The 10,225-nt window shown below is 38.4% G+C and overlaps 2 long non-coding RNA genes across 2 annotated transcripts; one reads left to right on the top strand and one right to left on the bottom strand.

Moving 5' to 3' along the window:
- Window positions 1–1,664: 1,664 nt before the first annotated feature.
- LOC141547180 (uncharacterized) lies at window positions 1,665–5,999 on the bottom strand. Its single transcript, XR_012483538.1, has 3 exons — window positions 5,967–5,999; window positions 2,913–3,020; window positions 1,665–2,206 (listed from the first exon to the last, which is right to left on the bottom strand). It is a non-coding gene; the product is annotated as an uncharacterized LOC141547180 (long non-coding RNA).
- Window positions 6,000–6,005: 6 nt separating this feature from the next.
- LOC141547178 (uncharacterized) lies at window positions 6,006–9,959 on the top strand. The gene is made up of 4 exons (XR_012483536.1): window positions 6,006–6,594; window positions 6,798–6,921; window positions 8,226–8,387; window positions 9,643–9,959. It is a non-coding gene; the product is annotated as an uncharacterized LOC141547178 (long non-coding RNA).
- Window positions 9,960–10,225: the final 266 nt, after the last annotated feature.

A 10,225-nucleotide genomic window follows, 5' to 3' on the forward strand; every position in this document is an offset into this window, starting at 1 on the left:
AATAGACTAATAGACTAGATACATAGATAAGTGCTGATAGATAGATGGGATAGATAGGGTAAACAAATAGATTCAATAGATACACTTGATGCATAGTTAAATAGATAATGATCGGTAGATAAGTGAAAAGATAGATTTATAGTAGAAAAGTTTATAGGTAGAAAAGATATTTATAGGAAAAAAAGTGATTTATAGTTAGAAAAGAGATTTATATGAAAAAAGCGATACATAGGTAGAAAAGAGATATATATAGTTAAAAAAGTGATTTAGGAGAAGAAACGAGATTTATAGGTAGAAAAAAGATGTATAGGCAGAAGAGAATGAATAGCTGCCTTAAATTATACATAGATAATGAAGGAGTCAATGGAGGGTTAGGTAAATCAGTAAATAAATTACTGGAGAGAGAGATCCATTTGGGCCCTCATCAGCATGATACCAAGGGCTGCTGTCATAGATTGAGACTGCCTTCACGTCAGTATTAAACTATTATATTTTAGTCTTCAATATTATAGAAGCTAAAATGGTTGCTTTCTATCTGGCTTGGGAAATTGTTGACTTCTCTTTCTTCCCCTCTTCCCCCACGCCCCCCCAAAATTGCATTTTGTGGATGGTTATTCTAGTAGATCAATTGGACACATATCTTTCACTTATGCTGTAACATTTTACCTTTTCAGGCATCCTATAAGCCACTGCTGAAGCAGAGGAGATACTGAACCAGTTGTGACCAGATGCTGGCGATATTGAACGCATCTTAAGCCTCGGGATCGACTTAAAACGGGATTTAACCTGTTCATGAAGGTAAAGCATCTACATAGAGATAATGTACCTGCAGCTTCCCTCCTGCAGTCAGTGTTAATAGGAGATCAAGGTAGGGCCTGGTTGCTGACTAGCCCTATATATATATACTAGAAGTACAAATAATCTGGGAAATAGAGAGCCTACACTTAAAAGCAAACAAACAAACAAAAGCAAATTCTTTTAGTTCGGAAACTCTTTTCTTTTTCCTCATCCTATGGCTGGTTCCCAGAAAAAAGATGACTTGCTCATATTAGAGGTTTCATAAATGCTTGTTAAATTCAATTACATATAGATGAAGACTTTTTCTAAAATTATAGGCAGCTGGCTGGTTCAGTGGATAACACTGTTGGACCTCCCTTGAATCAGCAACTGATTTCAAACACCAGCTGTAGGACTCTGGGCAAGTCACTTAATCTGTGTTTGCCTCAATTTCCTCCTCTGTAAATTGGGAATGATACAATCATGTTTGCTCCACAGAGGATAAGCCTCTGAGAACTATTTGTTTTCAAGTAGAGTCACAGCATCGTTGATTTTGAGCTGGCAGCAATATTTCAGGGTTTCTACTTCCATATTTTACAAAGAAAGTCACTGAGACACAAGGAGGTTTAGTATAGTTAATATATTGTTCAAGCGCATACAAGTTGTAAGTGGCAGAGACAAGATTCAAACAGATCCTGTTAATACTATCGTGTTACCTCTAAGTGTTCAATATATATGGGTGTATGGGTGTCCATATATGTGTGTGTATATTTCCATACTCCAATCTTCTAACCTATAACTAAACATATTTACTCTTAAAAAAAAAAAAAGTGGTGGGATGGGGTAGGGGAAAGACACTGTAATAAAGTAACATTAAACAAGTGGTATTTTGCTCTGCTGTTTATTTCTTACTTTCATGACTTTATATTATCACTTTAAACTCCCTGAGCCTCAGTTTCCTCACATGTTAAATGAGATAGTTGAGCTCCATGACCACTAGGAAACTACATTTCCAGTTCTAAAATTGTGATTCCACAGTGAAAATCTAGCAACATTGTGTCCTAATGTAAGATCTGTATTTGATCATTAATGAGTCATATATTTTCTCTTGGATTTTATATAGTTCATTTGTAGCAACATTAACCTGGCATTCCCTTCTGAGGGCTGACCCCATCCTTGTTGTGGTGACTGTTAGAGGTGGGCCGCCCTCATCCCGGTGACCATCCACTCCAGATCCTCTTTGTGGTTGGTGGGGTGACAATATCAGAAGCCAAAATGTTGAAAGATCTCGTTTCTTCCCTGAAGCCTGGAACACAGGTACCGAACCCGAAATAACAGGACATGCATCTCCCTGGCCCAAGGATGGGAGAGTCTGGCTGTTCCCACAAGACTTGGTCTGAGCCTTAGGGGTAGCATTTGAGGAGATGATCTATAGAATTCAGGAGATGGTGAAGCACTGTGTAAAGGTCAGATAATTCTCTTACTACTACTATTATTACTTGTACTCTTACCCCTATTATTATTACTACTATTTCTACTATTACTCCTCTTCCTACTCCTATTAGTATTACTCCTACGATTACTACTATTACTCTTCCACCAACTACTACAATTACTGCCACTCTTATTATTGTTATTATTCCTTCTAGATCTCTTCCTCCTGCTACTAGTACTATCATTGCTCCTATTCCTATTAATACTCCTTTTACTACCACTACTACTATTATTTCTACTACCACTTTTACTATTACTATTACTCCTACTGCTACTGCTACTCCTACTCCTACTAGTGTCACTCCTATTCCTATCATTATTACTGTTGCTATTACTACTTCTTCTACTACTATTATTCCTACTCCTATTATTATTAGTACTACTACCATTACTATTACTTTTATCATTACTACTCTTTTTACTACTTCTATCACTAATTTTATTCCTCTTCCTATTACTGTTACTACTCATACTACTCCTACTTCTTCTACGCCTCCACCTCCTACTACTGCCACTACTCCTTTGTCCGGAAGTCCATATGTTTTCTAAATAAAGAGGTTTCCTAAAACATATTGTTAAAAGAAGACTTGCGCATAAAGCCTGAGCACAATCCTCATCAGATGAGCAGTTGACTTGCTTACCTTGGCCATGGAGACCTCATTGTGTGATGCTCATTGTGACATGCCGGAGAACACCCAAAGTTTTCTGACTTCAAGGTGATGTTCTCTTCCCAACAACCCAGTTGGATCCTGACAGAAAAAGGGAGTAGTATGTGAATAGAAGAATGCATGAGTGGACTAATAGACTGATAGACTAGATACATAGATTCCTGGTGATGGATGAATGGGATAGAGAAGATAAACAAATAGATTGAATAGATACACTTGATGCATAGTTAAAAAGATAATGATGGATACATAAGTGAAAAGATAGATTTATAGTAGAAAAGTTTATAGGTAGAAAAGTGATTTATAGGAAGAAAAGTGATTTATAGGTAGCAAACAGCTCTATAGGAAGAAAAGCCATTTATAGGTAGAAAAGAGATTTTTAGATTAAAAAAAGGGATTTAGAAGTAGAAAAGAGATTTATAGGCAGAAGAGAATGAATAGCTGGATTAAAATATACATACAACCCCCACCCAAAATATTGCAGTTTGTGGATGGTTTTTCCAGTATATCAAATGGACACATATCTTTCACTTATGCTTTAACATTTTATCTTTTCAGGCAACCTATAAGCCAGTACTGAAGCAAAGGAGATACTGAAGCCAGAGTGACCAGATTCTGGCGATATTGAAAACATGTCTTTGGAAATCTACTTGAAACGGGATTTAGATTGTTGTTGGGGAGTTTTGATCTATACTTTGGAGTTTATTGCACTGGTGGGGGGAAGGGGAGAGAGGATGTTTCTGAGTTTGATTGTTGGGGAGTTTTGATATCTATACTTTGGAGTTTATTGTACTGGTGGGGGGAAGGGGAGAGATGATGTTTCTGAGTTTGATGTGTTTTTAAAAATAAAAAATGTTTTTTTTCTGTTTCCAAAAGTTTCAAGTTGTCATTCTTTCAGCTCCCACATGATTAGTGATATTTCCCAGTTTCTTCTTTACTATCAGATGATTATATTTGCCAGCTGGTTAATCCTAAAGAAATACTTGTTGGCAAACTTATTGGGTAAACAACATTTTTCCCTTATTTGCAGCTAGCCCATACTGCTGATGGGTAAAGCTGGCTATCCTATCTGGGTTTGGGAATAAGAGAGGGAGGCAGATTTGTTCTTCTTTGAGATTGTGAAAAAACTGTAAGCAGGCCCTTTGCCATCAGAGGCTGGGGACCGTCTGAAAATCTGGGAGCAAAGAGGTAGTGGGGGTTAACAAGCAGCAGGGCTGTTGTGTTCTAGCCCGAGAAGTTCCAGAGAAGCTCGGAACTGGCCCTGCTGAAGTCTTTTGGATCTTCCTGGAGGAGCAGAGCAGCCATTCTACACCAGAAGGGCAATTCAGAATGACAAGGGACTGGCTTAGAGATTTGCATCCAGGTGCTTCCCCTCAGCTCTAGGGGAAGGCTGAGCCAGAAAATAATTGGTGTCCCCACAGGCTTGTGCTAGAGCCCCCCATTCCCCCTTTGAAGTTTCTTCTGCCTGACTTGTGCTCATTATAATCTATATGACTGAAATGTCAAACTTCGGTTTCTGAAAATCTAACCTTTCTTCAGAAGCTGGGAACCTAAATCCCCTGGATGAAGAAGGGGGATAGTAAGAGTGCTAGAAAAGCAAATGGGTGCTCTGGAGACGGCAAGATTGGAGATGGGAAAACCCCGTCTGATTTGATTCCATAGATAGTGGCAAACGTCAGGTTAGCCACAAAAGATGTTTGCACTGATTGATAAAGCTGGAACAATACCTCTTGGGAATTGATGTACAGGCTCTGGCAAGAAAATGAAACCAAACTAACTCCCAAGCAGGATGCAGCCTTAATTGGCTGAAGGGCCCCAGAAGACCCTGGACAAGCCAGTCAAGCCGGCTTCCAGAGCTAGTCCTTAGCTTGGCCTTGGGAATCCTCCCAGGGGGTGGAAGAGAAGGAGGTCTGGATTGCTCTCTGACAGCACCTTCTCATCCTCCATCTTGGGCTTTCCACTTCTGGGCTTGGGCTTGGAGGGTCTCATCTACAGAAAACCACCTTCTTGAGGGCAAGAACTGTTGGAGTTTTTCCTTGGTAGCTCTGCCATTTTTCCACTTCGAATCACTTCCGATTTACCAATATTTATTAAGGAAACAAGCATTTATTAAACTCCTATGTACCAAGCACTGTGCTAAGCACTTTACACATATTCTCTCCTGAACATCACTGGGAGGTAGGTGCTAATATCCACTCTCTCAGTTAAAGAAACTGAGGCAACAGGTCAGCAAAATAGAGGCGAGATTGAAACAGATCTTGTCTTGTATAGACAACCCTGGCCTAATTAACAAGGGGATTCTAGATCTGCAGCGTTCAATGGGGTGTTTTCCAAATTCTACATGATGAAAGGTACCGGATGAAGCGGTCTGGGGTCTTAACCGTGGCCCTAGCTCCTTCTGCTTTGCAGCCAAACCCTAGGCTCCATCCCAAGAGCAATATGTGGGCTTGGCTCCCTTTCCCGCTGGTGCTTCTACTCATGTCCCCAGTTTCTGGTCCCTGTGTCCTTTGTGACCATATCATTCATCTGGTAGCCCACCTCATCCATCTTCCTTAGACTACTCAATCAGCAAAGCTCAATTAAACAAGGAGCAAACATATATTACATACTTACTAGGGGTCGTATATTTCACTAGACCCTGGAGACATAAAGGTAAAAACAAAATGGTCTTGCCCGCAAAGTTTATATTCTATTGGGGAAAATGATGTCAACAAAAAGAACTAGGAAGACAATCTATGCATAAGCAAGATAATTGTATAAATATTTTTACATACATTGGATTAAGCATATATTTTCATATATTTAACATGTGAATCCCCTGTCATCTTCCCTGTCATCTAGGGGAAGAGGTGGAAGGAAGGAGGGGAAAAGTTGGAAGAGAAGGTTTTGCAAGGGTCAGTGTTAAAAACTTACCCCTTCATATGTTTTGTAAATAAAAAGCTTTCCTCAAACAATTTTTAAAAAGAAAAAAAAACCCACATACCAGGTGAGCACTACCCTCATCTGATGAGCATTTGCTTTGCTTACCTTCTCCATGGAGACCTCATTGTGTCATGCCCATTGTGACACGCCTGAGAACACCCAAGGTTTTCTGACTTAAAGGGGATGTTCTCTCCCCAACAACCCAGTTGGATCCTGACAGCCAAGGGAGTAGTATGTGAATAGAAGAATAGATGAGTGGACAAATAGACTAATAGACTAGATACATAGATAAGTGCTGATAGATAGATGGGATAGATAGGGTAAACAAATAGATTCAATAGATACACTTGATGCATAGTTAAATAGATAATGATCGGTAGATAAGTGAAAAGATAGATTTATAGTAGAAAAGTTTATAGGTAGAAAAGATATTTATAGGAAAAAAAGTGATTTATAGTTAGAAAAGAGATTTATATGAAAAAAGCGATACATAGGTAGAAAAGAGATATATATAGTTAAAAAAGTGATTTAGGAGAAGAAACGAGATTTATAGGTAGAAAAGAGATGTATAGGCAGAAGAGAATGAATAGCTGCCTTAAATTATACATAGATAATGAAGGAGTCAATGGAGGGTTAGGTAAATCAGTAAATAAATTACTGGAGAGAGAGATCCATTTGGGCCCTCATCAGCATGATACCAAGGGCTGCTGTCATAGATTGAGACTGCCTTCACGTCAGTATTAAACTATTATATTTTAGTCTTCAATATTATAGAAGCTAAAATGGTTGCTTTCTATCTGGCTTGGGAAATTGTTGACTTCTCTTTCTTCCCCTCTTCCCCCACGCCCCCCCAAAATTGCATTTTGTGGATGGTTATTCTAGTAGATCAATTGGACACATATCTTTCACTTATGCTGTAACATTTTACCTTTTCAGGCATCCTATAAGCCACTGCTGAAGCAGAGGAGATACTGAACCAGTTGTGACCAGATGCTGGCGATATTGAACGCATCTTAAGCCTCGGGATCGACTTAAAACGGGATTTAACCTGTTCATGAAGGTAAAGCATCTACATAGAGATAATGTACCTGCAGCTTCCCTCCTGCAGTCAGTGTTAATAGGAGATCAAGGTAGGGCCTGGTTGCTGACTAGCCCTATATATATATACTAGAAGTACAAATAATCTGGGAAATAGAGAGCCTACACTTAAAAGCAAACAAACAAACAAAAGCAAATTCTTTTAGTTCGGAAACTCTTTTCTTTTTCCTCATCCTATGGCTGGTTCCCAGAAAAAAGATGACTAGCTCATATTAGAGGTTTCATAAATGCTTGTTAAATTCAATTACATATAGATGAAGACTTTTTCTAAAATTATAGGCAGCTGGCTGGTTTCAGTGGATAACACTGTTGGACCTCCCTTGAATCAGCAACTGATTTCAAAACACCAGCTGTAGGACTCTGGGCAAGTCACTTAATCTGTGTTTGCCTCAATTTCCTCCTCTGTAAATTGGGAATGATACAATCATGTTTTGCTCCACAGAGGATAAGCCTCTGAGAAACTATTTGTTTTTCAAGTAGAGTCACAGCATCGTGGATTTTGAGCTGGCAGCAATATTTTCAGGGTTTCTACTTCCATATTTTTACAAAGAAAGTCACTGAGACACAAGGAGGTTTAGTATAGTTAATATATTGTTCAAGCGCATACAAGTTGTAAGTGGCAGAGACAAGATTCAAACAGATCCTGTTTAATACTATCGTGTTACCTCTAAGTGTTTCATTATATATGGGTGTATGGGTGTCCATATATGTGTGTGTATATTTCCATACTCCAATCTTCTAACCTATAACTAAACATATTTACTCTTAAAAAAAAAAAGTGGTGGGATGGGGGTAGGGGAAAGACACTGTAATAAAGTAACATTAAACAAGTGGTATTTTGCTCTGCTGTTTTATTTCTTACTTTCATGACTTTATATTATCACTTTAAACTCCCTGAGCCTCAGTTTCCTCACATGTTAAATGAGATAGTTGAGCTCCATGACCACTAGGAAAACTACATTTTCCAGTTCTAAAAATTGTGATTCCACAGTGAAAAATCTAGCAAACATTGTGTCCTAATGTAAGATCTGTATTTGATCATTAATGAGTCATATATTTTTCTCTTGGATTTTTATATAGTTCATTTGTAGCAACATTAACCTGGCATTCCCTTCTGAGGGCTGACCCCATCCTTGTTTGTGGTGACTGTTAGAGGTGGGGCCGCCCTCATCCCGGTGGACCATCCACTCCAGATCCTCTTTGTGGTTGGTGGGGGTGACGATATCAGAAGCCAAAATGTTGAAAGATCTCGTTTCTTCCCTGAAGCCTGGAAACACAGGTACCGAACCCGAAATAACAGGACATGCATCTCCCTGGCCCAAGGATGGGAGAGTCTGGCTGTTCCCACAAGACTTGGTCTGAGCCTTAGGGGTAGCATTTGAGGAGATGATCTATAGAATTCGGGAGATGGTGAAGCACTGTGTAAAGGTCAGATAATTCTCTTACTACTACTATTATTACTTGTACTCTTACCCCTATTATTATTACTACTATTTCTACTATTACTCCTCTTCCTACTCCTATTAGTATTACTCCTACGATTACTACTATTACTCTTCCACCAACTACTACAATTACTGCCACTCTTATTATTGTTATTATTCCTTCTAGATCTCTTCCTCCTGCTACTAGTACTATCATTGCTCCTATTCCTATTAATACTCCTTTTACTACCACTACTACTATTATTTCTACTACCACTTTTACTATTACTATTACTCCTACTGCTACTGCTACTCCTACTCCTACTAGTGTCACTCCTATTCCTATCATTATTACTGTTGCTATTACTACTTCTTCTATTACTATTATTCCTACTCCTATTATTATTAGTACTACTACCATTACTATTACTTTTATCATTACTACTCTTTTTACTACTTCTATCACTACTTTTATTCCTCTTCCTATTACTGTTACTACTCATACTACTCCTACTTCTTCTACGCCTCCACCTCCTACTACTGCCACTACTCCTTTGTCCGGAAGTCCATATGTTTTCTAAATAAAGAGGTTTCCTAAAAAATATTGTTAAAAGAAGACTTGCGCATAAAGCCTGAGCACAATCCTCATCAGATGAGCAGTTGACTTGCTTACCTTGGCCATGGAGACCTCATTGTGTGATGCTCATTGTGACATGCCGGAGAACACCCAAAGTTTTTCTGACTTCAAGGTGATGTTCTCTTCCCAACAACCCAGTTGGATCCTGACAGGAAAAGGGAGTAGTATGTGAATAGAAGAATGCATGAGTGGACTAATAGACTGATAGACTAGATACATAGATTCCTGGTGATGGATGAATGGGATAGAGAAGATAAACAAATAGATTGAATAGATACACTTAATGCATAGTTAAAAAGATAATGATGGATAGATAAGTGAAAAGATAGATTTATAGTAGAAAAGTTTATAGGTAGAAAAGTGATTTATAGGAAGAAAAGTGATTTATAGGTAGCAAACAGCTCTATAGGAAGAAAAGCCATTTATAGGTAGAAAAGAGATTTTTAGATTAAAAAAAGGGATTTAGAAGTAGAAAAGAGATTTATAGGCAGAAGAGAATGAATAGCTGGATTAAAAATATACATACAACCCCCCCCAAAATATTGCAGTTTGTGGATGGTTTTTCCAGTATATCAAATGGACACATATCTTTCACTTATGCTTTAACATTTTATCTTTTCAGGCAACCTATAAGCCAGTACTGAAGCAAAGGAGATACTGAAGCCAGAGTGACCAGATTCTGGCGATATTGAAAACATGTCTTTGGAAATCTACTTGAAACGGGATTTAGATTGTTGTTGGGGAGTTTTGATCTATACTTTGGAGTTTATTGCACTGGTGGGGGGAAGGGGAGAGAGGATGTTTCTGAGTTTGATTGTTGGGGAGTTTTGATATCTATACTTTGGAGTTTATTGTACTGGTGGGGGGAAGGGGAGAGATGATGTTTCTGAGTTTGATGTGTTTTTAAAAATAAAAAATGTTTTTTTTCTGTTTCCAAAAGTTTCAAGTTGTCATTCTTTCAGCTCCCACATGATTAGTGATATTTTCCCAGTTTCTTCTTTACTATCAGATGATTATATTTTCCAGCTGGTTAATCCTAAAGAAATACTTGTTGGCAAACTTATTGGGTAAACAACATTTTTCCCTTATTTGCAGCTAGCCCATACTGCTGATGGGTAAAGCTGGCTATCCTATCTGGGTTTGGGAATAAGAGAGGGAGGCAGATTTGTTCTTCTTTGAGATTGTGAAAAAACTGTAAGCAGGCC

Source organism: Sminthopsis crassicaudata, chromosome 6 (genome assembly GCF_048593235.1).
Source record: "Sminthopsis crassicaudata isolate SCR6 chromosome 6, ASM4859323v1, whole genome shotgun sequence".
Lineage (NCBI taxonomy): Eukaryota > Metazoa > Chordata > Mammalia > Dasyuromorphia > Dasyuridae > Sminthopsis > Sminthopsis crassicaudata.